Source organism: Polypterus senegalus, chromosome 6 (assembly GCF_016835505.1).
Source record: "Polypterus senegalus isolate Bchr_013 chromosome 6, ASM1683550v1, whole genome shotgun sequence".
Lineage (NCBI taxonomy): Eukaryota > Metazoa > Chordata > Cladistia > Polypteriformes > Polypteridae > Polypterus > Polypterus senegalus.
The window spans coordinates 57,631,775-57,653,416 of NC_053159.1; the positions used below are offsets into that span (position 1 = coordinate 57,631,775).

Sequence of the window (21,642 nt, forward strand, 5' to 3'; positions counted from 1 at the left end):
GGATGATTACAATCAGATGCCTTAAATTTATAAATGATATGTGGTTAATTTCAGTGTATTTGATAAAGCTGTGTCAGGGAAATAAAAAATAAAGGGAAACCATAAAGGAATAGCAGCACTGCTTTGACACTGGGTGCCAACAGTTTGCAAAGCCGAGCCAAAAACTTGTATTCTCGAGGGATTGAGCTAGCGTGAGAATGTGTGTGGCTGTACACTGTTTAGTTTTTATACATTGCAATTTGAGTGTGGAAATGGGCGTATGCAACATTTTTATGCATAGGCACCATTTATACATGAGGCCCCTGGTGTTATATTTATAGTCTGAGGTGTACAGAGTAAAGAGAAAAGGAGACAGAACTGTTCCTTGTGATGTGCCAGTGTTGCTCATATCCATATGAGAAACACAGACCTTGAGTCACACAAACTGCAGTCTGTCTGACAGATAATCCATTATCCAGATCACCATAGGCTCATCCACCTGTATATATTGGATTTCACTCATAACAGGAATGGCTGGATGGTATTGAAGGCACTGGAGTAATCAAAAAACATAGTCCTCTCAGCGCTGCCAGATAATTGCCTCCTACACACCAATCTTTGTCCGAAAGGCAACTGTAGTGGGTCATGGTGGTCTACCAGAGGAGGGTTCATATAGTCCAGGACCAGTCTCTTAAAGGTCTTATGATGTGAGACGTGAGTGCCACTAGTCTGTAGTCATTAGGTGAAGAGGTGCCTGCCTTCTTTGGAACAGGAACAATCCAGAAAGTTTTCTACAGACGTGGCACTTTCTGAAGCCTTAAAGACAGACTGAACAGGTGACAGAGGACACCATAGACTTGTAACCAATGTGTAAAGAGGCTCTAAGAGGCTGGGTGTATGAATGGGTACCTGCTTCGGCCCATTGGTTTAGTTTAAATATTGTGTAATGTTGGGTTCATGAGCTGGTTGTCAGAGACACAAAAAGCAATAAATATTCTTCTGGGTCCGCTTTCTTTATTACAGCCTTACTATCACAATCCAAATGTATCAACCCCAAACCCCCCATTCCCAGTGACTTTTATTTCTTCTCTTCATAACCAAGTGCAACACAGAAAACATATCCTTGAAAGTGCAGCTAGCTGCAACCTTAAGAACATTAATAGTCCAAAGTTTCAAATAACAATTTATATGTAAAATCCATCCATCCATTATCCAACCTGTCATATCCTAACTACAGGGTCACGGAGATCTGCTGGAACCAATCCCAGCCAACAGAGGGCGCAAGGCAAGAAACAAACCCCGGGCAGGGTGCTAGCCCACCGCAGTTATATGTAAAATGTCATAATGTAAATGCTTTATTGCATTTTATAATGACAATTTTATAATGTCAATATAAATTTTAGCATTCCAAATATTGAGGGAGCTGTCAAAATGTGAATTAAATATACAGGTATTCTCTATGTGGCTACCTGTACCTGTAGATATAGCCAGTGCAAGATGAACCACTTAGAAATTAACAGCTGGGTCAGGAAGCACATAAATAACAAAGCATTTAACATGCTACTATACTTACAATGAGGTTTAAAAAACAAGTAAATTAATCTTAAGATAGATTTAATAATGCTCTTATTGTTACAATGTTTTTTGGGTAATGTATCCCAGATCTGCACGACTGTTCATATTTGTTACACACTTAGTCTTTGAATGTGAACTTAATGTGAAGTCATTGTGTTTCTGTGTTTAGTGAAGTGCCTTATAGTGCCAGAAAATTACTTAAATGTTTATTTTATTATCCCACATAACACAATTAAAATAGGGAGCACGACAATCACTATGGACAGAAGCATGTATTCACAAGGGATCAGTGTAAAGTCGCAAGTCAGGTCAAGGGCTTGATTTGAAAGGGGGAAGTAGAAATTGATGAAAGTCCACAGAAAGAATACAAATCGTACATAAAGAGTGCATTTCCATGTCAAAGTCCATGGTTGGGTCCTATCCTTCACTCAGTGTTGTTGGAAAAGACTTGCTCTCCAATATGCACGCTCACACACACAGTATTAGTATACTCAGTGGTGTAGTGGTTTCTGGAGAAGTGGGTATACTGTAAATTTAGCCCCCAAATTTTTTAGCGGCCAACACAACAAAAGAAAAAAGTGCCTCATTATTAATAGTAACAGTCTTACATATTTAATTCCCACTAGAAAGGGTCAGTACTATTTATATCTGCTGCCTGACTTCATTCACTTTAAGGATCATTATGAGATCAACAAACCAGAGATGCAGATTTGCAGATGTCTGGTTCATAGATTACAGAGTGATTCAACTACATAATGCATTTTCTTAGTCCATGAGGAAAGTAGATTCTTTTGTAAACAGTGTCTTAGAATATCTAATCTGCAACAGATAGTGAAGTCCAGAGAGTGACACAATTATAAAATTAAAATGATTTGTCAGTGGCAGTATGTGAAAATTACTGGTTGTACAGAAGCCCATTTCATTAATAGTAGATACATTTAACATGAAGCCAGCGCCTTTTCAATCAGAGATACATTTATTTTTACAAACTTTAAACAGCTGATTTTCAAAATAAAAAACTTGGATTTGACCATTCTGAATATTCATTAACTTATTGGCATGAAAATGGTACCAACACACTAACACAGTTTCAAGTTTAAAATCAGCATTTCTCAGGAAGAATAGGGTACCCTAAGCTAGAAATGTTTTAATGTCCGGGCCGTTTGGACACCGGCTAGTGCTCGGGGAAAACGGTGTAAGTGTAACGTTATAAACTCTCCCCAACACCTGTTAATCTGTCTATACTCAAAAATAAGCACTGATGTGAAAGTCAGATTGAAATATCTGCGTTTTAAAATGCAACCAACCGGAATTTGCTGACAGCTAACAGCTCTGGCTAGGGCAGAAGGAGCCTCCAATGCAAGATGACGCCAATGTGTGTGGCATGTCGTCTACCATTCTCTGTTTTTGCTTATGTTTTTGTTGTTATTTTTGTGTGTGTCATGCAAAATGTCAACTCACTAATGATGTATGATTGCCAAACACTTCTGGATCTTCGCTTGTCTGCTGTAAAACTTGTACAATCCGTAAATGAAGGACGTGATTATCCTCCTTCCCAGCTTCTATCTGGAATACCGGCATTCCTTTACCTCGCTCCAGGTCCACCTCGCTGGAGGAAGCACCACAAACGCCGAGGTAAACACAGCGGGCGGTTGATGAAGTTAAGGGCCTGTTTGGCTCAATCTCCCAAAGCTTTTCTAGCTCAACATAGATCAGCTCCTCACCTTTTTGCGTCATGGTGTTCCCGGGACCCTGTGGACTCCTGGCTTGTACCTGTTTCTAGTTCAGATCAGACGATGTCACCCCCGCGGCTCTGCCCACTTCACCTGCACTGGCGAGGAGTGAATCTCCAGAATTTGAGGCCTCTGGCGCACACTCCACTCGCTATTGCGGCTTCGGACCCGGCTCCTATCAGGATGGGTGTAGTGAATGCCAAATCTGTAACGAAGAAAACTTTTATCTTAAAGGATTTCTTCGCATCTCATGGATTGGATTTCCTCTGTATTACTGAAACCTGGTTGTCTCCCGGTGAGACCAGCGCCTTCTCTGAATTGTTGCCATATGGCTGCTCGTATTTTAATTCCCCGCAGCTTACAGGTCGTGGTGGAGGTTTAGCGACTGTCTTCAAATCCAATTTCATTTGTAAACAGCAGTTTCTAGTTGTTTCTTTCTCCAGCTTTGAACTGAGTCTTTTTAAGTTGGGTTGTTCTCCTGTGCTGCTTTGTGCGGTGGTTTATCGTTCACCAAAGTATAATAAGGATTCCATAAGTGACTTTTCTGACTTCTTGGCAGGATTTATGCCAAAATATGACCAAGTTTTAATTGTTGGGGATTTTAATATTCATCTCTGTTGTACTGAGAAGCCTTTGGTGAAGGACTTTTTGGATTTAATGGATTCTTTTAGTCTAATTCAGTCTGTAACTAGTCTCACTCAGGAATGTGGGCATACGCTGGATCTTGTCTTTTCTCGCGGTGTATCTGTTCTTAATCTGGAAATTGGTGATGCAGTATTTTCAGACCATATACTCGTTTTCTTTGATTTTGTTCCTCTCTGTCAATTTGCTAAACCGTACTCACCTGTTCAGCGTTGCTGTGCTCTTAAATCTCCCACTGCTGCTCAGTTTTCTGCTGTTTTTAATTACGAAGTGACCTCACAGCCCTCGGTGTCTTCCAATACTGATGAGCTAACACTTCCATTTAATTCTGCTTGCCAAACCGCTCTGTACTCTGTGGCACCATTAAAAAGCAGGCAACTGAAGCCCTGCTCTGAGCTGTGGTTAAATGCTAATACTTGTGCATATAGACGGGAGTGCAGGAGAGCTGAGCGAAGGTGGAAAAAGGACAGGTTGCAGGTTTCTTTTGAAATATTGAGAGAAAGTTCGTTATGTTATCAGAAAGTTTTGAAAGCTGCAAGATCAAAATTTTTTTCTGAAGTTATTGGCTCCAACTCTCACAACCCCCGTGTACTTTTTAACACATTGAGTTCTGTACTTAATGTTCGTGAACCTGCCTTTCTGGAAGCCTCTAGGGAATTTTGTGACAAATTTCTTTAGTTTTTTTTTGGAGAAGGTTGTAAGCACTAGGGCCCTCATTTCACCACCTTCTCTTGATCCACCCATTCTAATACCCTGTTTATCTGAGTTTGGCCATTTTGAGCCTGTCCCTCTCCTCTTTTTTTACAGCAGCTCATTTTCAGTATGAAGCCGTCTGGCTCCCCCTTGATGTTGTCCCTCCTCGACTTCTTAAGGAGGTCTTTTCTTCCTTGGGTCCTTCTATTCTTACAATTATTAATAGTAGTTTAACCTCTAGTGGGGTGCCTAAAAATTTTAAACATCCTGTTGTGCAACCACTGCTGAAAACAATGGGTCTGGACCACTCTGTTATGTCTAACTTTAGGCCTATTTCCAAACTACATTTTTTGCCCAAACTCTTGGAAAAAGTCATCTATACCCAACTGAAGTCCTTTCTGGACGAACATGCAATTCTGGAAGTGTTCCAGTCTGGTTTAAAACTCACCACAGCACGGAGTCCTCTCTGTTCAGGGTTTTTAATGATATTCTTTTAACAGTGGACTCTGGCGACTGCATACTACTTATGCCTTTGGATTTATAACAGCTGCCTTTGACACGATAGACCATGAGATCCTCGTCCCCAGGCTGGAGCAGTGGGTGGGCATCACAGGTTTAGCTCTCCAATGGTTTAGGTCCTATCTCTTAGATAGAAGTTTTTGTGTCAGTATTGATGATTTTACTTCCACCTTTGTTGCCCTTTCCTGGGGGTTACTACAGGGCTCCATCCTGGGACCTCTTCTGTTCTCCTTATACCTTCTGCCACTCTGCACTATTTTTCGGAAACACAGTATTTCCTTTCATCTTTGTGCAGATAATTATTAGGTTTATTTCCCTCTGAAGCGCCAAGGTCTATGTTCTGTCCAGCCCCTGCTTGACGGCCTTATTGACATAAGGAGTTGGATGGCATTAAATTTTAATGAGAACAAAACAGAAGTCATGCTATTTAGACCCAATAGCACCAGCAGGACCCCTTGCATCAACCTTTCCACTGTGGCTCAATTTGAGAAAACCATGATCATAAATGTATTTGTGGAAATGGGTCCGACTTTAAAACTTGATAGCCATATGAATGCAGTAGTAAAATCTTGCTTTTTCCAGTTGAGGCGGCTGTCAAAAATCAAGCCTGTCATGTCTAAGCGCAAACTTTAAACAGTGATACATGCTTTTATAACATCTCGTCTAGATTACTGCAATGCACTTCTTTTTGGAATTAGCCAGGCCTCCATTGCTCGCCTACAGCTGGTACAAAACGCTGCTGCTCGATTTTTAACTGGCACAAGAAAGCATGAGCATGTCACCCTGATTTTGGCTTCCCTTCACTGGCTTCCAATTCGTTTTCGAATTCATTTTAAGATCCTTATATTTGTTTTTAAATCCTTTAATGGTTGTGCCCCTCTTTATTTGTCGGAACTGCTGCACCCTTATGTACCGTCTCGCTCTCTCACGTCAGCAGACCAGATGTGTTCCCAAGGCACAATGCAAACTCCGAGGTGATCGAGCTTTTTCAGTTGCAGCCCCAAAACTCTGGAATGATTTGCCGTTGCACGTTAGGCAGGCTCCTTTGCTAGCTGCATTTAAATCATTTTAAAAAACACATTTTTACTCTCTGGCTTTTAGCCTAGTATGAGATTTTGGATAACTGTATACTTTTTATTAAGAATCTCTTCAGTTTTTATGTGTTTCTGTTTCATTTACCCTTTGGTTTGGTTTGGTTTGCTTTTCCGGTGCCGCATCCGAGTGGCAGCCTTTCCAGCAGCTCCGTATATGACTTTATCTTTTTACCTTTTTATCTCTATTTTTCTCTATTTCACTGATCACTTCTACCACTTTCTTTTATGTGGAATTGCTCCCTGGACACTTTTTACTATTTTTACTACTTGACATGGATTTTTACACTCCGAGAATCGCCTATTCAAGTAGTCAGCTTAAAGCACTGAGAAGAAATGCTTATGCCGGTGTGGTTCCTTATTTACCTGACGAGGTAAGAAGATGATATCGGGAGCCAAGCCGGCGCAAAGATTAAAGATAAGATTAAATCGAGACAACTTGAGAGAAAATTGCATTATAAACCATCGGTGCCTTCTGTGATCCTTGGAAATGTGAACTCACTACCAAATAAGATCGACGAACTGGCTGTGCTGGTGAAAATGTCAGAACCTACAGAGAATGCAGCTTGCTGTGTTTTAGTGAAACGTGGCTAACAACTACCATCCCAGATGCTAACGTGGAGCTACCCGGGTTTAGCACAGTTAGAGCGGACAGAGACACAAGTACCTGTGGAAAGAAGAAAGGAGGAGGACTCGCTCTCTATGTCAATACAAAGTGGTGCAACTCAGGACATGTAAACGTTAAAATCTCCAATTGCTGCAGGGACATCGAACTGTTGGCCGTAAGTCTGCGCCCCTATTACTTGCCCAGAGAGTTTGGACACGTGATTGTTGTTATTGTTTACATCCCCCCTCAAGCGAACGCGAGATGGCGAGTGACATCATCCATTCCGCAGTTGCTAAGTTACAAACGCAGCACCCTGAGGCACTTGTGCTAATCGCTGGAGACTTTAACCATGTAACGCTGGACAAAACATTACCTGCCTTCTCCCAGTATGTGGATTGTAACACTCGGGGAAACAGGACTATCGACCTACTGTATGCAAACGTTAAAGACGCATACAGCGCCACCCTGCTGCCTGCGCTTGGGAAAGCAGATCATAACCTGGTTCTGCTTCAGCCTCAATACAAACCAAGAGTGAGGCGCTACCTACAACCACACACTCATTCAGGAAGTGGTCTCCTGAGGCAGAGCAGGCTCTGAGAGACTGCTTTGGAACTACAGACTGGGATATATTGCTTGGGTCACATAGTGAGAACATTGAAGAGGCTGTTGAATGCACAACTGATTACATCAACTTCTGTATGGACATTGTAGTTCCAGTAAGAACAGTACGCTGCTATGCTAACAACAAGCCATGGATTACAAGTGAAATCAAGGGCCTTTTGAACCAGAAGAAAGGGGCTTTTAAAGGTGGTGATCAGCATGAGCTCAAGCGCGTGCAGAAGGAGAAAGAAAGAGCAGTACAGGAGAAAGCTGGAGCAGAAGTTGCAGAACAACAGCATGAAGGAAGTGTGGGATGGGATGAAGATTATTACTGGCTGCAGCTCGAAGCGGGGTGCCGCCATCGAGACAGACGTGGAGAGAGCAAACCAAATGAACAACTTCTTTAATAGGTTTGATCACTAACCCACTCTCACCTCGAGTACTGCATCCTCCAACCATCCTTCTGCTGATACCAGCATAGGTGAGACATCCCCACCCACAATTACAGCAGCCCATGTGAGCAGAGAGCTGAAAAGACTTTGTGCCAGCAAAGCAGCGGGTCCAGATGGTGTATCGCCACGACTGCTGAAGGCCTGTGCGTTGGAACTGGGGAGTCCTCTACAGGCATCTTCAACCTGAGCCTGGAACAGGGAGAGTCCCAAGGCTTTGGAAAACATCTTGTATCACCCCTGTCCCAAAGGTATCACGTCCTAGTGAGCTGAATGACTTCCGGCCTGTTGCTCTGACGTCACATCTGATGAAGACCATGGAGCGGCTGCTGCTTCACCACCTGAGGCCACAGGTCCGTCACGCCCTCGACCCTCTGCAGTTCGCATACCAGGAGAAGGTGGGAGCGGAGGATGCCATCATCTATATGCTACACCGATCCCTCTCCCACCTGGACAGAGGCAGTGGTGCCGTAAGAATTATGTTTTGGACTTCTCTAGCGCCTTCAACACCATCCAACCTCTGCTCCTTAGGACAAGCTGACTGAGATGGGAGTAGACTCACACCTGGTGGCATGGATTGTGGACTATCTTACAGACAGACCTCAATATGGCTCTTGGGAACTGCAGGTCTGACATTGTGTTCAGCAATACAGGGCGCCGGGGACTGTACTTTCTCGGTCCTGTTCAATCTATATACATCAGACTTCCAATATGACTCGAGTCCTGCCACGTGCAAAAGTTCGCTGATGACACTGCTATTGTGGGCTGCATCAGGAGTGGGCAGGAGGAGGAGTACAGAAAGCTAATCAAAGACTTTGTTAAATGGTGCGACTCAAACCACTTACACCTTAACACCAGCAAAACCAAGGAGCTGGTGGTGGATTTTAGGAGGCCCAGGCCCCTCATGGACCCTGTGATCATCAGAGGTGACTGTGTGCAGAGGGTGCAGACCTATAAATATCTGGGAGTGCAGCTGGATGACAAATTGGACTGGACTGCCAATACTGATGCTCTATGTAAGAAAGGTCAGAGCAGACTATACTTTCTGAGAAGGTTGGCATCCTTCAACATCTGCAGTAAGATGCTGCAGATGTTCTACCAGACGGTTGTGGCGAGTGCCCTCTTCTACGCGGTGGTGTGCTGGGGTGGCAGCATAAAGATGAAAGACGCCTCACGCCTGGACAAACTTGTTAAGAAGGCAGGCTCTATTGTAGGAGTAAAGTTGGACAGTTTAACATCTGTGGCAGAGCGACGGGCATTAAGCAAACTCCTGTCAATCATGAATAATCCACTGCATCCACTGAACAGTGTCATCTCCAGGCAGAGGAGTAGCTTCAGTGACAGACTTTTGTCACTGTCCTGCTCCACTGACAGACTGAGGAGATCGTTCCTCTCCCACACTATGCGACTCTTCAATTCCACCCGGCGGAGTAAATGCTAACATTACTTAAAGTTATTGTCTGCTTTTTTTTTTTTTTTTTTTTTTCATTTATATTACTATTTAATTTAATATTGTTTCTTTGTATCAGTATACTGCTGCTGGATTATGTGAATTTCCCCTTGGGATTAATAAAGTATCTATCTATCTATCTATCTATCTATCTATCTATCTATCTATCTATCTATCTATCTATCTGGTTTTGTTTCTCTGATATGCTGGGTTTTTATTGTACAGCACTTTGGTCAGCCTTGATGTTGTTTTTAAAGTGCTTTATAAATAAATAAATAGATAATGAAAGTCAGAGATGTTAACTTAACACTAGCCACAGCATGAGCAAATTGGAACAACAAAAAATAAACACAACTTAATAGAGAAGCTGCTAGTTAATGCTGTAGAAACACTGTATTAACGTAATTTACAAATCTTGCTATTATAAAGTACTCACCATGGTTGACGTATTCTTCCATTGAATTTGCAACGTCAATCAGAGATTTAGCGCCTCCACCGTCAGCACCCCTTCCGACTGGGGTTGGGGACTGAGAGGCTGTGGGCGTTGGGCTGTGGATACCTGTCCGGCTGGATAGTAGCTATAATGTAGCTTTACGAGATCATTTGTTCTGAAAGCTAATTTTTGTTTGTATGGTTCGCTTTATTTTCACTATTAACTTGGTTATATTAACTTTTCATGTGAGGACATATTTTGGTGTGTAACAATGGACCGACAGGAAGGTGGCAGCAAAGGATATTTTTCCCGGTTTAGCAAAGGAACGGCATATCTCACTCTACTCTGCCTCTGATTGGCGTAATCTGTTTGTCCTAACCAATTGTTAGTTCTCCCAAAACGTAACCAAAACAGATACCAATGACAGAAAAAAATTGACGTGTTTGCAGCACATAAATGCGTATCAGCATGTCAGTGTGAATGTAGACTGTCAGTGTGTGGACTGAAAAGCGTTGTATACCTGCGTATTCCCTACCCGTAACAGGGGGATTAAGAAGTGGGTATACGCTGTGACAACCTAATAAGAGGTGGGTATACGCCGTATACCTGCATATATCCTGGACTACACTACTGAGTATACTGTAATTGGTTCCAAAAAAAAACTGATGATGGATTGTTATGTTTATGAAGTGTACTGTACAATATATTTGCATGTGGGCAGTGTCCCTTTTAAAGGTACAGTGTGCTGTGGATGTTTATATCTGTTATTTGTAAGGATCTTTTACTTTTTTATGAGTTGAATGACTCTGAACACTTTATTCTTCCACCAATCTATCCATTTCCTGAACCCCCATTAATCAGTTATATGACTGAAGGCAGCAGGGGTGCATTCCTCCTGCACTGTGCAAAAATGAAAGCAGGAACCAGCTCTGGATGGAATACCAGCCCAATAAGGGGATGAACACCCAAATAATCTCAATTATAATTTAAGGATTTTACAAAATTAATTTAAGGATTATTCTGCTGTTGTGGGCTGGCACCCTGCCCGGGGATTGTTTCCTGACTTGTGCCCTGTGTTGGCTGGGATTGGCTCCAGAAGACCCCCGTGACCCTACAGTTAGGATATAGTGGGTTGGATAATGGATGGATGGATTATTTTGTGTACTGCATTTATTTAGTAGATTTTATCCACTCACCAGCCACTTTATTAGGTACACCTTGCTAGTACTGGAATTCAATGTAAAGGCTTAACAACAACTGTTAAAATGGCCACACTTCCTAGCTGTAGCTGTAATTCTTATGACAACAGTTTATATAGTAAGTGTAGGCTAGATAAACAATGGATTGACCAGACTGTGAGTGATGTTTTGAACAAACAAATCTTAAACTTCTTCCCTCAAATGGAACCATATACAGCATAATGTCCACCAGAGACAGATCTACCACCAAGGCATTCATAGTGCATGCCTGGGGGTCTTTGATGACATAGGGCCATTTTCACCATACTCCCTCATTCTTTATAATCAAGGGGGAGCCCCCACTTGCTCAATGAAACTAATGAGTATCTGTGATTCTCACGCTGAAGTCTAAAGTGAGAAATACTATGCTGTATTGAATGACCTGATGTATGCATGCTGCATTGTTAAAAGTATGAAAAATGCTCAGTTAAGGAGCTAAGTCGCCCAGGAGCCAGTGTTGGTTTTATCCAGCCTTGGGTTAAACAGGGTTATTTGTTATCTGTTTTTTTATTATTGAAATTAAATTATTCATAATCCACACATATTATACAACTCCAAATCAGAAAAAGTTGGGACGGTATGGTAAATACAAATAAAAAAAGCAATGGTTCTTATATTTACTTTGACTTAATTGTAGATGGTATGATGTGATAAGCCAAGTTCAGCGGCTGTAGGAATAAAGTAAATATAGAGACAACCACTTAGTTTATCACAGACACTTGGAAAAATGTTGGAGAAATGAAAATTTTTATTTTACCTGTTTTAGCATCCCCATCCCAGATTAAACACGGCAACGCACAAAGTTTCATCAGCATTTGAGCCTAAGATTGCTCAAAGGGTTTCCTGGAGGCCTATAGGACCTCCGAGAGTAAGCTATGGGGCCCGAACTAGCTGTCTTTTGAGAACGATCAAGGGTTCTGACAGCCGAGTGCTAAGGCACGCTCCAATGACCGCGGCAGGAGAGATGGCAAAAGTGCTATATCTAAATCCCAAGGTGGCAATCGTATAACAGTGTCCTTACCCAGGTTGTCACATATGAACCCAAGATATTTCATGTTTTTACAAAATAATGCAATTAATTTGTGAAATAATTTAAAAATTATTGTAAAATTTGCAATTTTTTTATGAAATAAGTTTATTTTGAGTGGCAGGAGTAAGCTTTCTCAGAAATCCAAATCTATGCTTTAGTCTGCAAACTTTCCTCAAGTCCATCCATCCATTCATTTTCCATCCATCCATCCATCCATTTTCTAACCCGCTGAATCTGAACACAGGGTCACGGGGGTCTGTTGGATCCAATGCCAGCCAACACAGGGCACAAGGCAGGAACCAATCCTGGGCAGGGTGCCAACCCACCACAGAACACACACAAACACACCCACACACCAAGCACACACTAGGGCCAATTTTGAATCGCCAATCCACCTAACCGGTATGTCTTTGGACTGTGGGAGGAAACCAGAGCACCTGGAGGAAACCCACGCAGGGAGAACATGCAAACTCCACGCAGGGAGGACCCGGGAAGCGAACCTGGGTCTCCTAACTGCGAGGCAGCAGCGCTACCACTGTGCCACCGTGCTACCCCTTTCCTCAAGTCACATTTTTTTATATACAAAGCTGGCGCACATACTGACTCACATACAAACAGAGTTTTGATAGCAAATGTATACTCAAATCATATTTTTTTCATAAATAGCACATCATTTACTTTCAAATTCCCCATTGCATCAATCATTTCACATATAGCAATGAGGCAAATTTGAATGTGTTTTAGTGTCAAATCAATGAAAACTATCTCTATTGTCAGATTTTCATAAATTTCCAGGTTTACCTATTATGTAAAATGTTCTAAATGGGACACCTTCAATCATTGTGCTATTTATCAGTGGTTTCCTCTGTTTACTAGGTGCCATCTGTGGAAGAAATCAAACATTAAAGAAAGAAACTTATCCACTATTTAGACAAATCTGTTAAAACCTTTTGGGTCAATAACCAGGCAGGAGAAAAGCTGTTCATTGTGTCATTTAATTACTCCTAGTAAATGCCTTAGAGGGAGCATCCTTCACAACAGTATGCTACAGCGTGGTCAGAATGGTCAATATTAAAGGTGTAGGCCTATATTATAAGCAACTGAATTTACATAACAGTGTCAATCAATGCATACATTTTACTCTGGCTGGTTTGTCGGTTTACACCCAAGTGACTTGTATAAAAGAAAAATATATTATATTCTGGTTCTTCTTATACCTTTATATTGTGGCGAATGGGAAGAAAAGTGGAAGGACAGGAATTGGGGGATGGTATATTTGATAGAGACAGTACTGCTGCAATAGATTATTTCATTGAGGGTCGCCCACGTCCCAGCAAGCATCTTACGGGAGGCAGGAACAATCGCTGCATAGGGCACCAGCTCATCGCTTCCACTGCGCCACCGTGCCCCCATGTTTAATACATGTTTAAAGCATTTCATCATCAAAAAATGATATAATGTATACATCTTAGTATTTTAAAATGTTCAGAGAGCAATAATATCGTTAATGCAATGTGTTCTATGTGGAGATCAGTGTCTGTGTGCTCCTGTCTGCAAAAGAGAAAGCCAGTTTAAGCAGCACATAGTGGCTCACACACATAGAGCACATAGAATACAAAGCATTTAATGTGCAACTTTAGTTACGATGGGATTTGAGAAACTCTAGTAAATTAAACATCAATTTTAAGATAAAGTGTACAACATTCCACTTTAATGACAAAATAAAATATGAGATTAAAGTGGAAATTTTAATCTTTTTTCTTCACTCTGTTCCAATTTTGTTTCTTTTCTCTGCACCCTAATACACTTCCATATGACACTCAGATGATGGACTACGACTCACCTTTTCATGGCGACTTTGATATCTGCCGACTTCTTTTTTATTTTGGGCACTGTGCAACTTTCTAAACTTGAACTTTCAAGTGTCTCTGCCACTCTGTATCACTTGATCACATTCCTTTTATTGTTTCTACCACTGCTTCAGCCAATAAATAGTGCATTTTTCTTTGCCTCTCCTTTGCATTCACTGAAATTCTTCTTTTTTCCCTGTGCTTTTGCCATTGTTTTTTCACAAAATGCTGAACTTGATGGGCTATTTATATATATTTGCATATTCAAAAATTTGTCATTCAGGGAGGCGTCGGGGTGGGGTGGTAAACCTGTGCACGTGTATTATATTTAACGCTGACTGGGATTTATAGAGCAGAACTGCATGGAAGTTGGCTTTTGCACATTTGAATTTTTTGTGTGTACAGGTAGTCCCCAAGTTACGGACACCCAACATACTACTTATGAATGGGGCCGCAGCTGCTCCTTCATCTGTCTGGGGGACACGACGCAGGCTTCTCAGTAAATGCCACTCCGTCATCTCCGGCCTGGGGATGCTGCAAGCGATGGCTGGAGGGGGCGGTTTCGCTGCTTGCACAGTGTAGTGTCCCTTGGGCGGTTCCGGTTTATTCGGCTCATTCTCAGTGGGTGGCTGGGTGCGCGGCAAGCGCTCGTGTGCAGGACTGAGGCTTGATTGGGCGGTTCGCTGCCCGCCCACCACGCCACCGCAGCTACTGTTCCTGACTGGACGGAGGGTGGATGGGGCAGAGGGGAGCGTTTCACTGCCCGCCCACCACACAGCCTTGCAGTGTCTGGCTGGTCATGCTGCAAGCGGTGACCTGGTTGTGGCTAAACCAAGCCCATTGAGGGAGAATGGGGCGGCGGAGGGCAGCATTGTAGTGTGCCTCGGGTGGCTGCCTATTGAATGGGGGCCGCACCCTGTTCGCTCATGGTGGGCTGACGCTGCAGGCAGCATATTGTATGCAAATGGAGGTGACTGTGTGGTGGGCAGGTGATGAACCGCCCCTCGCTGCCCCCATTCATTCTGAATAGCAAGCCTGCTTGTACTGTTCCGTACATAGCAGGAAGTTGTCTCTCGTCAGTACATCAGACATGTTGATGACGGGTGCCTTCCTGCTGTGATAGCGTGTACAGTGCTGTGCAGAAGAGCTCATCTTAAACTTTTGTCTTTACCCTTCAACAATGTCTCTGAAACACAAATTTGATGCAAGTGCTGGTAATACAGTAAAGAAGAGAAAAACCATCATCATGGAAAATAAAGTAGAAATAATAAAAACTTCAGGGAGAGGTGAAACTTCATCATTCATTGGCAGAGCACTTGGTTACAGTCGGTCAACAGTAACATTTATTAAAATAATGTACCTGTTCGGACTTACATACAAATTCAACTTAAGAACAAACCTACAGTCCATATCTCGTACGTAACCTGGGAACCACCTGTAACCACATTTCCAGTTTTCTGCATACGCCATTTTTTAGTGTGAATTCTAAGCACAGCATTATACATGAGGCCCTAGGTGTTTCACAAACATGTTGTAGTGAAATTCCCATTTTTTATATTGTATATAATTTTTCCTAAATGAAAACATGAATCATGAAACCTATGGGTAGAGGCTACTTCTCAACTGCTTTATTGTTTGCTTTATTTCAACCAGGGTTCCTTTCCTTGGCTGAGGTTCAAATTCTTGCTTTATGTCTTTCTTGGTGTTTTGTGCTTCGGAACTGTTGAGTTTCATAACACTGTGTTGTTGTATATGACATTAACTGTGGAGTGAGATTCACTCCGAGTGGCTGCATGATGCCTATTGGGCAAGCAAGAGTGGTGAGTAGACAGAGCATTGCATGTGTGCAGAAGTAGATGTGTTTGCTGACTTGAATCTCTCTTTTCTTCTCTTTTTCATGTTTTACAGTCTTTAATGTGTTTTTTGATCAGGCACCGAGTGTCCTGAGGGTGGTGAAAAACATATTGTTTCTTTCCAGAAATAGGTGTTATTGATACTATGCAATATTAACGAACATCTTAACAAAGATCAAACATGGCAGCCTTACATTAGTTCAGTGCTCTAGAATTTTTTAGTATTCTTTTTGTTTATTTTTCCCATCGATTGGCATTCAACTGGTGAAGAATTGTCTTTGAAGATACTGCTGCTATCTTACATGATCTGGCAAAAACAGTAACTTCTTATGTTAGCTTTTGTCCAGTATGGACCTGGCCGGGACACCTCTATAGAGGAAGGGCTGGGGGAGAAGGTATATTCAGGGCATTACCCCCGGAGTGCTAGATGGCAGCCCCCTGAGTGGTAGCAGTGCCTCTGATTTCCACAGGGCTCCATGGGAGCTGGAGTTTGTCACTTCCCTGTTGAGTTCCGTGGGTTTCTCCAGGGAATGCTGTAGGAACTGCTGAGCCCTTTGTTGCAGCACTTCTGCCATACCTGGCAGTGCTGCTTGAAGAAGATCATGGGACACCTGGACCACTTCCATTCGGGAGGTGGGAGACAAATTTTGCCAGGAGGAGTGGAGGTAGACAGAGAGAGAGAGAGGAAAAGAAGAGAGGAGGAAAGAGGTTGGGAGCATGCGCTGATTACAGTGCATTGCCGCATCCACCACATGACGAACCACCTTGATTGGAATCTGAGTGGAGCCATGCAATGGTTGACACCTCAGCACCACACTAAACAGTGAAGAGAGAAGATATTGGTATGTGCCATGCTTATTGTGCTTGGAACTGTGATGTGCAGGTGGGAAACATAGGAATATGTTTCCCATGGGAAAAAAATGTAGAAAGTATATGCTAAACTTGTGTACATGACTATCTGTGTTGTGTTTAGGGAGCTGTATGTGTGTCTCCACCAAGACCTGATTAAAATTTAACAACAGCAAACCATGGATCACTGCAAAACTTAAGCAGCTTCATGAAGCCAAAGAAGCAGGGATAGAAAACTGCTTAGATAGATAGGCAAGGAAGGCAGTGACAAAAGAAATCAAAGAGTTTTTAGCCAATGACCCTGCATCAGTGTTGAAAGGACTACAAAATAATACAAATTACAGGAAGTCAAACTCTGTCAAACTTATCAAGTTTTCGGACAACACCACCATCATTGGGGTCATCAGGGATGGTAATGAGTCTGCATATAGAAGGAAGGTTGAGCAGCTGGCCTACTGATGTAGTCAGAACAATCTAGAGCTAAGCACTCTCAAAACTGTGGAGATGACAGTGGACTTTAGGAGAGGTCCCACTATATTATTCCCTCTCGCCATACATAATACTGTTGTGACAGTTGTGGAAACCTTCACGTTTCTGGGATCTATAATCTCCCGGAACTTGAAACGGGAGACCAATGAAGGGTCCATCATAGAAAAGGCAAAGCAGTGGATGTACTTCCTGTCACAGCTGAGAATGTTCAACCTTCCACAGGAGCTGCTGATTCAGTTTTACATAGCAGTCATCGAGTCTGTTCTCAGTTCATGCATAAATGTGGTTTGGATCAGTGACTAAACATGATAAAAATAGGCCACAACAAATAGCCAGGTCTGCCGAAAATATTATTGGTGCCAGTCTGCCCACCTTACAGGACCTGTATTATTCCAGAGCCATAAAAAATCAAGGGAAAACCATTACCAAAACATGCAAATATAAGAACTTTTTTTTTCCCTAAGGCCATCAAGCTCACAAATGATTAATTTAGCTTAATCAGGCTGGGCACCGCACCTTCTGTGCCTCCCAGGGTCTTTCAGTACTGTTTATATATTGTTAATACTTGTTTTTCAGTGTTTATTTCAGCATTTCTTGCACTGAGTTACACTCTGCACTTTGCATACATTTATATTTCTACATTCTGTGTCTTATTTTTTATCTCAGGTGTCTGATTAACGTTCTGTGCGTGTCGATTATGTAACTTGGAGAATCATCAAAACTGGAGCCAAATTCCTTGTATGTGTGCATACTTGGCTAATAAATGTAATTCTGATTCTGTTTTAAAGTTGACAAGTATGAATATATTATTTTTGTTACTTTAGAGCTGATGAAGTGTTTTAAGTCTGCAAGCCCTGGACAAATAGCTAAAAACTGCCTTGGAAGTAATGATGATGTCACCGATCAGTGCAATTAAGTTTCCAAAGATGGCCTGGTGCTAAAAAGTACTACAGTGACAAAAACAGTTGTATCTGTTCTATACGTGACTGGAAAAGGTGAAGAGAGTGCCTAGAGGAATGCACAGGGAAATGGATCAAAATCAAAGAAAGGAATCTGATGAATGTGCAACAGGAAAAAGTTAGAGTTTTAGTGAGCAGTAATGAGATTACACTAACAAGTCCATCTGTGGAAGCACACTTGTCAGCTGTACAGTGTGTCTGGGGGGATGCAAAAATGATGTCTACTAGCAAGGTGAGGGATATAAAGTGTCAAGAGCAAAAAAGAGAGTCAGATATGATGAACAGCAAACTGCAGCAAAGAAGTGCACAGCACACTGGAGTTAGAAGACAGGCGATGGTGAAGAAGTTTCACTGACTCAGCCATTCTTTCAATGGGAGTCAGGGAATGGGTAAGGGTACAGCATCTTTTGGATAAGATGTTTTCCAATTGAAATGAAGAGGAAAAAGGTATTGTGGCCCAGGAGTGTTTCCTGATTATCAATTGTTTGTTAGTGTGGTTAAAGAACTTTCGAATAGGTGCATGGAGTGCATAGTAGCAGAAAGGTTTACAAAGAATGAGAGCTGGTACTTCAAAAGTTCCAGTATCAGTTAACTAAAAAAGACTTATAATTGATTTGAAAATTATCTCTCTTTATCTTCACTTTATTGCTGTATGCTGATACTTGTGTGTTTCTTTCTTTACTACTGAAATGGACAGGTTTAGGATAAGCATTTTTAAAGTTAACAGGAGCAGGGATGAGGTATAGCGAGCCATGCTGTGCTCCTTCCAGAGAGAGAAGAACTTGGCAGTGACTTTTCTCCAGGGAACTTGCACCATTGTCAGTTTAGAGTTCCAGTGGATGATATCCTGTGGCAGGGATGTGTTTTATAGCCACAGCACAAGGGAGGGGGTTTGGTTGCACCTAGACATCTGACTTGTCTGTCTGTGTCAGCAGCTGAGGTGGAGAAGGGCCATCTGATGGTGCTGAAGAATGTATTATAGTGTTATATAAGAGTGCATCCGCTAATGCTAAAAAATGAATGGAGTCCTTTGCTTTGTTGAGTAACACTGTTTTGTTGTGTTATGGTTCTAAGGAGACCCTATTTTTTCATTTCAGACTGTTTAATACTTGGACCATAACAGCATGCACTGATTCCCATAGTCTTACCATAATATCAGGATTGACTGCTATTGTAGTTCAATACTCTCACCTTTTCTTTTACATCTGTAACCCCAAGTACCAGCACAGGCAAGAGACAAAGTTGCACATTTATTCATACAGTACAGATAATAAGCCCAAAATATCAGAGTACAATGAGTGTGAGAAAATACCGATACAACTTGGTTCATGTTAAGCATTCAATATTCTTAGATTAGCAGGTGGCTGTCAAGTCTGTCTTAATATGTTGATTGGTCCTTGGTCGGCAATACCTCTTCTTCATCATGGTCTCTGGATGAACTGAGAGGGAGAGCCTCTTCTCAGGATGAAAAAAATGGTAGAGAGAGAAAAAATGTCTTTGTTAGCCTAAATTTCTTGATGTTCCTTCTGTACTAATAGGATATCATAGTGTAGAACCAACACCCCTGATTCATTATAGTCCTTTTTCTATATGACTTGGCCTTCTTTCCAGTCCATGCTTTCTTCCTGGACGGGAAAAGGGCGCACATATTTCTAAAATGTTCCTGCCTATGATTTTGGAGCTCACCTGACGTGTTCACACAGCATTATAATAAAGCACCCTAGTAATACCAGTTACAAGTAAATTGATGCAAGACCTTCAACCCCCACCCCCAGTCTAGTTGGCCGGTCATTTCCTGCTTTGAGATTTCAGCTAGGGACTAAACAGCTGTATGTAACAGTTTTTATCTGATCTAGCATGGTCATAAATGTGCCAGAGTAAAAACTAGTTTCTAAGTTACTATTTTTTTCCTAAGTACGTATGTTTTTTTCATAATATTTATTAGACCATCCTTATGACACTTCACTTTCAGAATTAACTGTCAATATGATTTCCCGGGATGGGTGTGATGTTGGATTTTATACATTGAAAAATTAATTCAGTCAGAATCATTCAGAACATCATCCACCATCTACTCAAGCATTTTGAATTATCTGTGAACAGTCTAAGTTTGAGGATGTGAAGCGTGATGAATGAGGGCACCAGATATTATACATGGGCAGAGGTGAGGGGCATCTCAATGTCTCATGGGGCTGGACTGACTGTAGACAATATTTTGGATTATAACTGTTTTATAAACTCCAAGGAGCAGATTTCAAGCAGGAACATAATCTAATGCACCTACTCAGCGTATATATAATGGAAAATTGAAAGATATAAAGTAATCTCCATCCTCCATTGCCTTGTGATGGAATACCACCTTTAAGAATATCACTCTGTCCCTCAGGAACTCCTCAACCACATATTTGTAATGTAATTGTGTCCATCACTTGTATTTTACCTCATGTAAATGTTTTGCTATGGGTTTATTCACCGATTCCCCTTGTTCACTTTTGCTCCTTAAATGTTTCCAGAAACTTGTTTTGGAACTGATCCACTATCACTTGCTTTTGGCGTTGTGTTTCAATCCTTTCTATCCAAATTCCTCTTTCACCTTAAATTTTTCTTCCCCTGGATATTTTCACACTCTCTCTCAGCCAATTCCAGCAGAGGTTGTTGTGGATAATGTCACTGCCAAACTGGTACTGGCCTTTCAATGGAAATCCCCCAGTTCTGTTCTTTTTCTTTTTAAAACTCTTTGCCAACATTCATCACTGTGGATTAACAGAGTGTCTGGCTCCAATATCTAGGAATGATTAGTAGTCACCAAGCTCTTGTGTGATTGGCTAACTTGTAACTAGTGGTGATGGAAACTCACCCTCCTTGTTTCCTTTCTTTTTCAGTCTGACTATTGTCACACACGTGCGCATGGGAGGCAGCTAAAGGGCTTGAGTAAGGGCAATTCCAGGATGTGGCAGAGTACACTGACTCTTTTTCTCCCTTTCCTGTAGACCATTCACGGGAGATTCCACCTAGCCCTCTTGACGTCACTTCCGGGACCGAGCCTATGGAAGGAGACCTTGCCGGCTCCGGCCCCTGTGATGTCATGTCTGGGCTCAAACCTATGGTTGAAGGCCTTCCTGAGCCCGGCCCCTTTGATCTAACTTCCTGTCTCCCCCTGTAAAAGCCTTCACCTTTTCCCTATTCCCTCAATTCTGTTTTAGACTCGGTTTTGTGCACATCAGTGCTGTATTCATTTGAGCAACTTTGCAGCCAGGAAATCAATTATATGGGTGGCTGCCCCAAACTTTTCTATGAGTCAGAGTCAAGTTTGTGACACTATCTACTACTGCCCCTTTTATTAGTCACTCAGGCACGATTTAGTCACTTTCTCCATTTTGTTTGATTATTGTTCCTTATCAATAAAAATTGTTCACAAAAGAAAAAAAAACAACAAAAAAAGCAGGAAGAGATGAGCAACAAGGTGAAGCACATATCCAGTCTTCTTTTAAACAGCTAAATCAAACATAAATGCCTCCCTAAAAGACATGGATATGCAATGTCTAAACTCGCATCTATACTCAGTAACACTCTTGGGTGGGAAAATTTACTTACTCTTTAACT

General features: G+C 41.8%; 1 protein-coding gene across 8 annotated transcripts in view; it reads left to right on the forward strand.

Annotated features, from left to right (window-relative positions):
* The window catches only part of LOC120531052 (protein kinase C zeta type), a 677,641-nt gene that overhangs the window by 582,908 nt on the left and 73,091 nt on the right, over positions 1–21,642 (forward strand). The gene's annotated exons all lie outside the window — the stretch shown is intronic.